Here is a 15307-nt window from a genome sequence, read left to right on the forward strand (position 1 = left end):
GGATCCTGGCTTTTAGACCCTGACCACTGTGAGTGAGAGAGACACAAAGAAAGAGTGAGAGAGAGAGAGAGAGAGAGAGATCAGGTTTCAGGGCTAATGCATACCCTGAAGGTGGCCAATTTCACGCTCAACCCTTTGCACAATGACTGTCTTTACTCTCAACCTCATTCAGTTAACATAGAGAGAGCCCCTCTCTCTCTCTCTCTCTCTCCCTCTCTCTCTCTCTCTCTCTCTCTCCCTCTCTCTCTCTCTCTCTCTCTCTCTCTCTCTCTCCCTCTCTCTCTCTCTTTCTGTCTAAGGCAGAGTCTTCTGGGAATGGATGGGGGTAGCTTCATAGTTTAGTCCTGTATTGTGAGTGTGTTGGTAGTTGAGCCAGACACCTCCATCTGTTTGCTTTCAGACTGTACGGCGACTGCCATGAAATGTATTACACACACACACACAAACACTCACACACACATACACACACACACACACACACACACAAACACACACACACACACACACACACAGTTACAGGAAAGTGAGAACAGACACCAGCTTACAATACCTAGAATGTTATGACTCAACCTTGAAAAGTTTGTCGAAATGTTTGTAAGTGCTCACACACAAGAAAAAACCTGAGAAATCTTCTCAAACACACACACACACACACACACATTGTACCTCTATCTTTGTAAGAACACTCATTGACATAATGCATTCCCTAGCCCCTTACCCTAACCTCAGTCATCACAACTAAATGCCTAACCCCAACCCTTACCCTAACCTGAACCCTAAAACCCTAAAAGTCTTAACCCTCAAACAGCCCTTTGAAGAGGTGAGGCCCAGCCAAAATATCCTCACTTTTCCAAAAGGTCTAAAACTCAAACTGGTCCTCACAAAGATAGCTGTACAAGTACACACACACACACACACACATATCTTAGTGGGAGCTTCAGTTTTAGTCTAGCTAAAGAACAATAACCCAAACAAAGAAGCAATTGAAACAATTTTGGTCTGAACAGTAATTGACATAATTTTCTTTAACAGTTTTCCCATGTGGGAACTGCAAAATGTCTACAACTATTAAATTTTTTTCTGGTATTTATACCCTGATGTAAGCTTAGGTTCTAGGATCATGTGTGCACACACACGCACACGCACACACACACACACACACACACACACACACAAGGTTTGGAATCCCCCACAGTAAGAAATCACAGTAATTTAACTCCCTTTATGAGATGATGTCATAACGCAGACAAAGTGAGGTGTAGGAAAGTAGACGGTCCACACTCACACGTGCACACACACACAGACACACACACACACACACACGCACACCCACGCGCGCACACACACACACACAGTTAGAAAATATCTCACAAAACTCGCTGTGCTCAGTCCCTCCTGAGCGTTTTTCCAGCGGGAGCTGTTTGGAGCGATGTGGCTGTTATCGTTTAGCTCATAATGGACAAGCCCTCCGACGGCTGCGTCAAGAGGACGACACGGAGTTGGTTACACAGATGGTCTGGAATTAAGCACTTATATTCTTAGGCTCCTGGCTGCCCGGAGACTTAGTCATCATGGCACTTATTTGGAAGTCCACCACAGAGACAGGCAGGGAGCAATCTGTGTGTGTGTGTGTGTGTGTGTGTGTGTGTGAAAAAGAGAGTGGGAGAGCAAGAGAGAGAGATGAAAGGAAAAATTTTTTTTTGATAAGGAGAGTGTGAGATATAGAAGTTGAGTTCTCTGTAGGTTTTTTGAAAGGCAGTTATTTATTTATTTTCTTTTTGGAAGACAACAGGCTTATGAATTCACTTGTTCTGTTGCTCTCTCCCAACCCCCTCCTTTCTCTCTCTCTCTCTCTCTCTCTCTCTCTTCACCCGTTTCTGCTCCTACACATTCTCTATTTTTCCATTCTCTCTTTATCTTTCTCTCATTTCATCCACCTGTTTTTCTTTCCTAACGCTCTGTCATCTCTGTTCTCTGCTGTCTCTGCGTTCATTTATCTCACTTTATCATTCTCTCTCTCTCTCTCTTTGTCTCTCTCTCTCTCTTGCACTCTCTCTCTCTCTCTCTCTCTCTCTCTCTCTCTCTCACTCTCTCGCTATCTATCTATCTCTCTCTCTGGCTTTCCTTTTCTCCACTCAGATGAAAGTGGGGAATGCAGTTAGTCAGTGGCCAAGCCAAGCATTGGGGTTGGGTTTGGCTGGCGTTGTGACAGACTGTCTCCTTTGCGTGTGTGTGTGTTAGGGAGAGAGAGAGAGGGAGAGAGAGAGAGAGAGAGAAAGAGAGAGCAACCTATGTGAGAGGAACTACCCTGGGGGCATACTTCCCGAACATGGTTCAAATTAAAAGCAGCGCTTGTTTGGCCTTTTAACTAAATCAGCAGGAGACTCAGAGAGAACACGTGAACTAAAAAAGGAGAGGAATAAAGGGAGAGAGAAAAAGAAGAATGGCGGGGCGGGGCTGGGCGGGGCTGGGCGGGGTGGGGTGTGTCGGATGACAATTAAAAGCAGTCGAGGGCCTCATGCGATGGTATGAGGATTGCGGGTGGAGCTGCAGAGGAAACTAATTTGGAAGATATTCTAGAAAATTACACTGGATTAAGAGTAAACCTACTTCCTTCTCTGTTCCAGGAAAAAAACAAACAATTTGAAACAAAACACGTCTGTTTTCTAGAGTACAGAGTGGAAGAGATAAATGAGTGAATATGGAGAGATATGTACTCCTAGCGTATTGTGAATCAAACTGTATGAGAATTTTGGCTTGTTGAACCGGGGGGACAGTAAATGAAAACAGATGCTCCCATTTCGGTCCGATGTTTCGAGTCTTGGCAACATCGCTGTCTCATCTCTCTCTCTCTCTCTTTCTCTCTCTCTCTCTCTCCGTGGAGACGAGAAGAGGAGCGCACACGGACCGACTGCCAAAGACGCCTTGCTAACTTTACAATGTTAGTCTAAATACACAACAAACCGTCGAGCCTGCTCAGACTGCAAAGAAATTAATTACAAAAAACAAAAAGGTACTCTCTGTCATGGTGCACTTTCGTTTTACTCTCCAGACACCCCGACCCCCCCCCTGCCCCCCCTTTTTTTTTTGGTTTTCTGTAGTCCCGTTTTGAGGCATAACCTATTATCAGAACACTATTATTACGCTAGTTGTGATTTAGTTTCCAAAAAATGTTGAAAATGTTTTTTTAAGAAGCCTATTTTTGTAAAGGTCTGTGTTGGTCTACACGTATCAGTGGGAGTTGTTCCGCTCTGCTGGGTCGTTTTTGTCTCGTTTTGATTTCAGTCATTTGTAACGTACTTTCTATCATTTTTGTGATTTTTTTTTTTCTGATTTTTCTTTAAAAAAAAACAAAACAAAAAAAAGAGTCAAGAGTGTATTTTGCATGTCTGGATACAGAGACATATTGAATAGATGGAGTACGGGTTGACAACTTTTATTGGGCTATATTGTAAACACATGTGCGCTGGTCCCCAGTTGGCTGCCGTGTCCCGTTGATGACCTGATGTCTATGTTTCAGGGCCTTGTATGCCTGTCAGACAATAGATGCTTTACTGTTACTTTGGCATTGTGCTGTTTGAATGGAGACAGCGTTATTGAATGAGAGGCACGGAGCTGCTGAGATAATGCTATGCAGTAAGGAGGTTAGATATCTAGATAGAGGTGCCTTAAATATGTGTGTGTTTTTGTGTGTGTGTGTGTGTGCGCGCGCGTGCGCGTGCGTGCGTGAGTGCGTGCATGTGTGTGTGTGTGTAATTGTGTGGGTGTTTTTTTTGGGGTTTTTTTTTTTTTTACTGATCTTGGCTCGGTGAGATGGTCCTGTCCCAGGCATGAAGGTACAAGCTGAACGCTGGGCAGAGGAATGTATACACACACGGGCGCGCGCGCGCGCTCACGCACACATACATGCACACACACACACAAACCAGTGCAACTGGAGCATTACCTTGAAAAAAAAGTTAAGGATGGAGAATTAAACTGGACAAACACTAGCTTGTATGGACAAGAAAAAACACAGACGAGTGAAAACAGGAAGCAGTGTGTCTTTCTATTTCTTGACTTATTGCCTTTTATGTCATTTGCACTTTACAAATAAAGAATATTACTGCTCTATGTGTGTGTGTGTGTGTGTGTGTGTGTGTGAGTGAGTGAGAGAGAGAGAGAGAATATTTGTGGATTAAGACTAGCCTCACCAACACCTGCTCTTCAAGGAGGTGTCGACAGCTGTGTGTGTGTGTGTATGTGTGTGTGTGTTTGAGTATGTGTAAGCTTCTCCTGATGTATGTTTTAAAATTCCAATACTCACCTAAGGTAACAGTTAGGTGAAAATGACTGAGTGTATATATATACATATACATCTATATATATGCTTGTAAGGCATAAGTTTCAACATTAGAGAGGAGAGAGGAAGACAGGAAACTAACATGGCTAACATTCTGCGTGTGCTTGTGTGTCTGTGTGTTCCTGTGTGCGTGTGTGTGTGTGTGTGTGCCACTGGATAGTATTAAAGGAAACACACATCAGTAACATGAAAGTCTGTTAGCATTGAATGGGTGACAGTATAAACAGACTAATGTCAGACAAAATGGGGTTGTGTGGAATCACCCAAACCACAGAACAAATCCAACACTTCACTCCAGTGCCCGCTGACCACTGGGTCTCAGTCAATCAATTTACTATCCTAAAAAACCAAATCAATATATGTTTTCAACTTCTGCTTGACCTCAAATGTTGTCATTAGGCTCTAATCATTTTGAAAAATTTTTTTTAGAGACATTTAAATAATGAAGGGTATTTTAAGGATGGCTAACAGAGATGTGAGCAACGCATTATCAAAAGCACAAAATTTGCATGTGCAGGGATATCTACAATGTGTTGTTAATTTGTATGCTTTAAGTTCCTTTCATCAGGTGCTCCCGGTTTGAGATCATAGCTGATGCACACACTTACACATATGCTCATGAATTCTGCACGTAGTCTGTTTCACATTGTGCCTCTGTGTGTAGGGTCCCTGCTGAAAGTGTTTGCTCTCTCATGGGAAAACAGTAGTGGAATGACTGTGTAAAGCTCAAAGTTGGTTTTGGGTTAAAAAACAAACACACGCACGCGCGCGCGCGCGCACAAACACACACACACACACATTCATTCACTAAGTATCTCTGTTGCACAATCCAAAGTAAACTTGAAGAGAAGTTTGTTTTTTTGGGGGGGGTTTTTTTTTTTGGTTTTCAGGCTCTTAAGCTCCTTTGCAACACCCAGCAGAAGAAAAACCCCACCGTGACGTGGCCGCGGTCGGAACCGCTGGACCGGCTCCTGTGAGCAGGCTGCCCGGGGAACACGCTGCCAGGGGACAAGGGTCCAAGTTCGGACCGCCTGTGTAATACGACCCCCCTGGTATGAAAATGGGGGGTGGGGGGGTGGGGGGGGGGGGGGGGGGGGGTGTCGGCGACCTCAGGTGATGAGTTATGGAGCTGGCTCCCGACGGACGAGACTGGGAATGCCACGGCGAGGTTTAATGGAGGTCTTTTAACGTGGCTCCTCCTGAGGAATTTACAATCCTGCAAACACACACACACACACACACACACACACACACACACACAAACACACACACACACACACACACACACACACACACACAAACACACACACACACACACACACACACACACACACACACACACACACATACACACATACACACACATACACACACACACACACACACACACAAACACACATACACATACACACACACACACACACACACACACACAAACACACACACACACACACACACACACACACACACGGCATGGGGAGGGGGGTGGTTAGGAGGAGAGAAGAGGCGACTAGCACACAGCCGCATTGTCCTAACAGAACCTGGAGAGCTAAAGCATTGCTCGGGGCATGGCGGCAGTGATGGCTGTAAGCAGTCTGGGTACATGCTCATACGTGTGTGTGCGAGAGTGAGAGTGAGAGTGGGAGAGAGAGAGAGAGAGAGAGAGAGAGAGAAAGTGGGTGTGTATTTTATGTCTTACTTCCTGTCGTGTGTGTGTGTGTGTGTGTGTGCGTGTGTGTGTGTGTGTGTGATGGGCTTTGCATTTGCTCTGTAATTTCTCCCTCCCAGTATAATCGTTTCCATCTGAGACATGCCCTTCAAGAGGCCCCAGAATGGAGGTGAGACACACACACACACACACATACACACATACACACACATGCACAGCCACGGTGATTGTTTGGGTGCTTTCATGATCCATCTTCGAAAAAAAAACATCCAATCAGCTGCCTCCACAAATCAGTTTTCCTCAAAGTGCATCATTCCCATAAACTTAACTGATTACATATCACAGATAAAAGGAGGTTAAGGTCAATGTTAGAAACAGCATCCAAATTCTGAGGAACTTGTGTAAATCAGGCTCTGGCCTGTGTGTTATGGCTTTGGCAGCGCGCCTGTTTTTTCATGTCTTTTCCAAGTCTTTTTCCTGTTCTGCTTTTCCATTTGCCTTTAAACACATAAGCCCAGATTTTTATGATATGTCATTTTTATCTGTAGACAACGTCGAATTCATTCAAACAGTCTGCAATGAAGAACGGATACAGGACCAACAGTGAAAGTAAACTATAAACTATGAGGAAAAGTTTGGCTGAGAGAAAGAAAAAGAAAGAAAGAAAGAAAGAAAGAAATACTTTCCTAACTTCACGTCTAACTAGCTTTTTACCTCTAAAAACAAAAACAACAACAAAAACGTCACATGGGATTTGAGCTCAGGACAAAAAGAACATGAACAAACAGGAAAACGAATCTTGGCCAATCTTGGAATGTGATCATTAAAAAGAACAGCAGATATCTAAAATGACCCCTTTCATCTTTTTCTTTCTTTTTTTTTTTTTTTTTGCTGTATGACTGAAAAAGCTTCCCTTGGCACACTACTGACAGTATGAAGATTTCAGCTTTAGCACACTGCCCCCAGCTGGTTATTCATATACATTACCAACAACGGCTCTCGATCGTTCTAATCCTGCAGAAACACAGAGCTCACTCTTTCAGTAGTTTATTTATATGTGGAGGTGCAGGGTTGAGCATTAACACTTGTGTGAAGTATTTGATGTTACATGTTTGATGCCAGAGACATGTTAAGAGTTCACTGTGATAATGTAAGAAATCCGAATTTTTGCCATTGTCTCTAATGCACGTCTCTTGTTTTGGCCCTGGAAGTTACATGTTTTGATTGACATGACCTCTGACCTCTTTCTGGAAGCTCCAGCTGAGATGCTGTGATACCAACACACACACACACACACACAGAAAAAGCTTTTCCCCCACAGGCAGTGGAGAGGAACAGGATTTCATGAGAGAGGTCAAAGGTTGCCCTCCACATGACATCCCCACCATGTATTACATTTTTCTGTGGGACAGGGAAAGGCCTTATCCAATCTTAAAGATCTGAGAGCTTCTGACACACACACACACGCGCAAAAATAGAAAAATAAATAAATAAATAGCTTCGTTTCAGGCCACTTTACAATTTATTAAGCTGTAAGCAGTCCATCAGGGCAGAAGTAAAAAAATAAAAATAATAAAAACTATTAAAATACAGTTTACATATGAAAAAAAAATTAAATGCAAACAAAATCGTTGCACTAAGGCACTTTTGAGTCTATACCTCATTTTTTAAAGACAGAAGTAACTTGCTACTGACTGCGAACTAAAAGCAAGGAACATAACGGAACAAGCGGAGCAATGAAGGAACGCAATAGATGTGTTGTAGTAATGGAGTCCATTTCAGTCCAGTGCAGTGTTGTAGTAATGGCCATTTCAGTCCAGTGCAGTGTTGCAGTAATGGAGTCCATTTCAGTCCAGTGCAGTGTTGTAATAATGGAGTCCATCTCAGTCCAGTGCAGTGTTGTAGTAATGGAGTCCATCTCAGTCCAGTGCAGTGTTGTAGTAATGGAGTCTATTTCAGTCCAGTGTAGTGTTGTAGTAATGGAGTCCATCTCAGTCCAGTGCAGTGTTGTAATAATGGAGTCCATCTCAGTCCAGTGCAGTGTTGTAATAATGGAGTCCATCTCAGTCCAGTGCAGTGTTGTAGTAATGGAGTCTATTTCAGTCCAGTGTAGTGTTGTAGTAATGGAGTCCATCTCAGTCCAGTGCAGTGTTGTAGTAATGGAGTCCATCTCAGTCCAGTGCAGTGTTGTAGTAATGGAGTCCATTTCAGTCCAGTGCAGTGTTGTAGTAATGGAGTCCATCTCAGTCCAGTGCAGAGTGGTAAGGAACTAACACAAAATTCTCACACCTCTCTGAAGTTCTTGGCTATGGTTTATGTGTATGGTCTATGACTTAGAAGTTTGATGTGAACTGTTTTTTTTTTGTGTAGAATATGAGTCGAAACTTGATATGAAAATCGTGCCTGTAGATTATAAGTAGGAACAAAATGACTCAGAAAACAAGAGTCTGGTACTCTCTGCGTCAAAGCTCTGGTATGTCTCCTTGTCTCTGAAATAAGAAAGGAAAAACAAGCCCCATGCCTATTATAGATCCAAAACACTGGAGAAGATTAAAAAAAAAAAAAACAGGAAGAAAGGAAACGGTAGTGACAAACATCTTAGTCCTATCCTTCTTCTCATACAGAACCTCCTCTCTCCTCTCCTCTCCTCTCCTCTCCTCTCCTCTGTGCTCTCCTGTGCTCTCCTCTTCTCTCCCCTCCTTTCATCTCCTCCACCAACCTCTCATTTCCTCTCCCTAAAGACTCAAGGCTACAGAGTTGACCCCATTCCCAATACTACCATTTAAATAACCTTTTATGACCTCTGATGGGCCTCTCGCAACCCTAAGGGAACCACAGATACACAAAACAATGACCCCCCTCTCTCTCTCTCTCTCTCTCTCTCTCTCTCTCTCTCTCATACGCATAAACACACACACACACACACATACACCATGGAGTCAATTTTTCACATATTCATTTTCCGATAAGCTTTTAGTTGGTGCACATACATACAGATGAATATCTCAGAGTAGATATGCTACATGGTGATCTTACAGCAGGGACGAGGTTTAGTACCACTGCTGTCGTCAAGGACAATGCATGACGACCAATCAGTGTAGTTATACACTCCACAGCAGTAAAACTGCAGTCATACCGAGACATGTTACATACAAACACACCACACACCCACACACACACACACACACACACACACCACATTCATCACACACATTAATGTGTTCACAAATACCCCATGTGCACAAATACACATTAAATGTGCACTTTGTGTTTTGTCATTACACAAAGATGTCGCATGTTTATATGGCTACATGATCCTTAGCACTGCGTTCTACGATCACCTCTCTGGTCTTTTAGTGTTATCTCATCTTCTATCAGCAGAGGGCAGCAGAGAAGCAAGAAAACTTTATACTAGATAACGTTTCCTCTGCAAAGTGCATCACTTTACCACAAGACAATCCCTTACTAGTCAGTATTCGGGCATGCCACGTGGTATTACAGTAAGATTCTGAAGTATCTACAGATTGAACATTTGAAGTATACTACACAGATGCAGATGCTAAACAGAATAAGAGCATGAAATATGAGAAACTGTAGAGAGATTTGAAGAGATTTAGAATCCAGTTTGGAAAAAATGGAATGTTCTATAGAATGAAAAGAATCCTGCAGTGTGTGTCTGGGATGAAGAAGCACATCAGGTGAATCTGGTTGGTTAGAGTTTTGGGGGTTTTTTTTCTTCGTATGTCTGAAGACATATTGGAGAACCCCACATACTACCTCCACACTTAAAACCAACATAAGAAAACTACACAAAACAGCAGTTCCAAAAACAATGGGGAGAATTACTCACCATAGCACCATCATTCATTAAAATCAGATCAATTAAAAAAGAATGAATTTAGCACTGAGCACTAATATTTAAATCTGCAACAGATTTTTGGTCTAAGAAGAGGATAATTCATCATTTATATAGGAAACAATGGACACTGGAAAGTAACCAGTAATAGTCACTCTAGAACGGTATTGTGTCTTTGTTAGTATAGTGTCGAGTATCCCCGCCTGTCACGCGGGAGACTGGGGTTCGAGTCCCCGACGGAGAGCAGCTACAACTTTTGGGCTTAACGGTGGCTCAGTGGTTAGCACTGTTGCCTCGCAACAAGTAAGCCCTGGGGCCAGTAACCTTGGCCAAGGCACTGGCAAAAAGACCTGGAGCTGTGTGTATCATTGCTGTAGTGTGTGTGTGTGTGTGTGTGTGTGTGCTCACTGGTGTTAGGATGAGTTACACGCAGAGACTGCATTTCACTGCTCACTGCTCAGTGCGTGTGTGACAAAGTACTTCTACTTCTTCTATTTACCAATCCCAGCGGGAGATGGTTTTCAGACCACGCCCCCTCACACTGCCCAAGAACACCACAAGGGAGATGATAATTCCTACTATAGTTAGGAAGTCGGGTGTGTGTGTGTGTGTGTGTGTGTGTGTGTGTATGAGTGTGTGACGTCTCGGCGTTGGTCCTTAAATGACTCCACTTCCACATATATGGAGCTGGAACTCACTCTAACCATGACGCGTATGAGGTGGCACACAGATTAATGAGAAAGATGCGTCCATCTTTTTACAAATAGATGGACACCTACAAACTGAAAGAGATACATACACGCTGCGGCACAGAAACACACACACACACACACACACACACACACACACACACACATTATCAAAGCCCACCTTGCAATTCACCCAGCTCTCTTTACACACACTTTAGCCAGTAGCTCCACACACCAGAAAAGGACGAAATCGCATGACACTGCACTGCAATGAGTATTTTGTGTCTGAAGATGGTAGCGTGGAGCTGAATGGCTTGAGAGGAATGAAAGGTAATATTAAGACTGAATGAAACCGAACACGAGCCCAAAAGAGCGCGCTGAAAAGAGTGAAGAACAGCTAGAATCGTCCTCTCTGTAAAAGAGAACAAATTAGACTCATTATTAATATTAATATTAATACAATTCAGGTCTTTGTATATTTCCAGCAACTTAATCCAATCAACTACATTGTTCAGAATGTTACATTCAAAGTGCTATGCTGAATTTAAGTGTGTTGAATTTGCTCTCAGAGTATGGAAGCCCTAAGACGCTATCAGTTTACAGTTTAATTTTGATCCCGTTTTCTCTTGATAACGTGTTATTTTTCTTTGTTTTTTCGGGATTTCGAGTTATTTATGTCATTATCACGAAATAACGAAACTTTGTTTTACCGTGATCTCGAATTATTTATGTCGTTATCACGGGAAAGCAGTTGTTTTCTCGAGATCTCGAATTAATTATGTAGTTATCTCGAGAAAACAAAGTTTCGGTATTTCGTGATAATGACATAAATGAGTCGAGATCTCAAGAAAACAATTCAACAAATTCATGGCATCTTAGGGCTTCTATTCCAGAGAATACGTACCAGCTTTCAGAAACTTTTCAGGGTCGGTAAAAGTAATACTACGTACAAAGTAATCGGAAAGTAATATATGCACCATATGCACAGACGATTTCATAGTGGTGTTTTCTTTTACAAACAATACAGTAGTGTGGTGCAGATCCTTAACGCACACCAGTGCCAAAGCCGTTAGCCTATAGCAACTAATATTACTAATATTACTAAAATTTGTTATGTGGCTAGATGTCAGTCAAAACAACAATAAAAACTTACTCTTTCTCTGGTATAGTTACAACAAACTGGGGTTAGAGCGGTCTACCTCACCGTTCTCTTTAGAACGTTGACGATGGTCAAACGCGTCAGTAAAAAGGGGCTTCGAGTCGCTCTGCGTGCGTACATTGATCGAAACAAGTGGACTTTATTGGCAAACCACTGGATAACAGGCTACTTGCCGTTTCAACGGATGAGAAGAGAAATATAGGCTATTATGTTTATATTAACACGTATATCATAAAACCAGTTCATCCTCGAGCTTGGATGCCTCGAGGTTACATGCTGTTCTAAACTACAGTTTCCAAAATCAGGTTTAATCGATGTTATTATTTTTAAGTTCCTAGAGGGACATGCATTTGTAGTTATGGCTGGTCTGGGAACGTGGCCCATTGTTTGACAGGTTGGACAAAATTATATCTAAACATTAATTCCGCCGAAGAACCTCAGACGACCTCGTGGCTGTTCGTCTTCCACATGCGTCACTTTGTCGTATTCCAAATGCCTTGTGTGTGCGGGACGACCGCCCCCGTCCTCCAGTTGTTTATGCAATAAGATATTTTCGACTGATTTGGAAACTTTTGTTAAGAAGAAACTAAATAAACAGCTTAGCTTACTATGCTTAATATAAATGAAATGGATAAATTCAAAGCCGATCTCATACCAGTGCTAACATTAAATGGGGAGGTTTCACATACATAACACGAAATGATTTGGCCCCAGACCAAACTTCTTTCAAGTTTCAACTTTCAAGTTTATTTAGAGCACAATATCACTGTTTGAAGTCACAAAGGGCCTTATATGCCCAAAACAAACAAAACAGGATGGCACCCCCTGACTTAATCCTCATAGCAGGCAAGAAAAAGCAGGTGTAACAGCGAAAAAATGGGCGAAATCTTGAGAAGGACCACAGAGAAAGGAGACCCTTTCTTGGCCAGTCAGGTGTGCGATAGGTGCCGACCCAGTGGGCAATTACAAGCAATACAACAATAACGCAAAAGAAAACACACTAGCAAAAAGACAAGATAATGACAGCAAAAGCAGGACGAGGGGGGTGGCGATGACTTCGTTTGATCACTTTCATTTCATAAGTGATTTTAAGAAATATTGCACTATTCTGAATAAAACCAAACAGAGGGAGGCTGTCAAAGTGTATAATAAAACTGAAAAACATGACATTTATCTAAAGACATATCTGGCACCTTTCTTCTGTCTTATTTCCCTCTCCTCTTTACACATATACACATATAAAATATGTCTTTATTATTTAATAATACACTAATAGACGCACGTGTTTTCTTTAGCTATGTGTTGTTGTCGTAGGCATTCAATAATAAAAAAAAGTGCCATATCAACACTCAGGCCCAAATTCAGTCTAAACCGCCTTCTTCTAGCGACCACTGGTGGCTATAATTTAAATTGCAGCATTTTCCTTCAGTGAATGAGCACCAATCACAGTAATGTAGCTGAGGATGTAGATCGGGGGGTGTTCCAGAAAGCGAGTTTAGTGAAAACTCAGAGTTCGTTAACTCAGAGTAAGCAGTAAACTTCCCAACAGAGGAGCCCTATGACTTCATTCTTCTAGCAAAACAAAGCCCCTAGGGCTCTTCTATTAGAAGGTTTACTACTTGTTCTGAGTTAACTAACTCAGAGTTTTCACTAAACCCGCTTTCTGGAACAACCCCCAGTTCAAAAGGTTCAAGGTTCAAAGTTTATGTTTGTCACATGCCCAGGTAGAGCGTACAGATGGTCGGCAGCAGGACAGGCTGTGCAAAACTCACAATAGAAGAAAAAAATATGATTTATATAAATATAATAACTTAAGGAAGATGCACTGTAAAACTCACAATAGAAAAAAATATATTTTTAAGAATATATCTAAGGAAGATATACTATAAAGAGAAGAAAGATGCTAGATAGGAGTAAAGTGGTTCTCAACTCCAGTCCTGTGGGCCCCCTGTCCTGCACGTCTAAGAAGTGACTACTGAGATACCAGACAAACCTCTATTCTCTGTCCACAGTACCTGAGTTGGCATCATCAATAATATGTGACAGTATTCTACGTAGAGGTGACAATTCTGGAAAGAAAGAAGTCCAGAAAAATGTGTCAGACATAATCTGTCCCTGAAACTAAAACCAATAAAACAATGAGAGAAGAACAAAAAGTAAATACGCAAACATTAATATACAAATGAACCAACCAACCCAAAAACATCAGTCAATGTTATACTTATTAAAATGACATTTACAGCATACAGTAATGAAAAATGCAATCTACATGAGATGATATGTCTGTGTGATATGAAATATGATATGTCTGTGTGATATGAAATGTGATATCCCTGTATGACATGAAATATGATATGCCTACAATATGAAATATGATATCCCTGTATGATATGACATATGATATGCCCGTATGAAATGAATTATGATATCCTCGTATGACATGACATGTGATATGTCCGTATGATATGAAATTCTTGGCCAGACACTTGTTGGGATTTTTTTTCTCATACAGCCTTCCTGGGCAAAACAGCCTGAAAACATATATTATTTCCTTCCTTTCCATTTCCATTACCGTCTTTTTTTGTGTGTTTTCAACAACAAATATCCTTACAATGCTTGATGAAAATGCTTACGAATGTCCTTGTTTCCAAATAAAATAAGAACATTCAAATCCGCTCAGCTAAATTTAAAATCTCTATTGTGTGTCTGCTTACCTTCTACAGCTCAATGACAGACAGCTCTTGAAAAAAGACACACACACACACACACGCACAGATAATTTTGTGTGTGTGTGTGTGTGTGTTCTATCTATTTAGCTGTTTGAAAAGCCTGCTAATTTAGGATCATGACCAATGTGTTCCTGCACTAGACAAACAAAAATGCACGTGTGCATTCTCCTTCGTGTGAGAAAAGTGTTAACAATACCATGCTCAGGTTTATTTGCATATATACCCAAAGCACTTGAGAAAACTGAATAAATTCATGTTTTTAAGACAGCTCTGCCCAAGTATTAGAAAAGAGCACAGGCACCAGTTATTCAACACCACTTCACTGGTGCCCTTTGGGCGTTGAGACTTGCAGAAACCTGGAAACCTGTGCAGATCCCAGGTTGTGTTCAAAAAGGTGACATCACTCATATGTGGTATCTTATCCAGAACCTATTTTGCTGCTGCTTCAGTCAGACTGCAGCCAAATAATGATTAGATTCTTTGGAAGAGCAACAATGTCCTGACATGAGCTACCCGCTCTTTTGGCTCAGTTTTGATTCGAGCATCATCAAATGGAAACAACAGAATAATTTCAGAAAAAAATCAGGGCGGATCTGTAATTTAAAAAAAAAAGAAAGATAGAAAGAAAAAAAAAGAAAGAAAGAGAGAGAGCGTGAGAGAGATGCCTCATTTTTGACAACACAGAGCAGGTTTTAGTGTGTCTGTTTTGTGTTGAATAAGGTATTAAAGGCTTTACCCCCAAGCATGGACATGCATGTTGTCCTGATTCTGCCCTCTGATGTATTGCTTTTCTTTTAAAAAAAAAAAAATTCTCTCTTCATTCTACTACTCATTATTTCTCTTTTTTTTTTTTTTTGCTCTTC

Source organism: Chanos chanos, chromosome 16 (assembly GCF_902362185.1).
Source record: "Chanos chanos chromosome 16, fChaCha1.1, whole genome shotgun sequence".
Taxonomy (NCBI): Eukaryota; Metazoa; Chordata; class Actinopteri; order Gonorynchiformes; family Chanidae; genus Chanos; species Chanos chanos.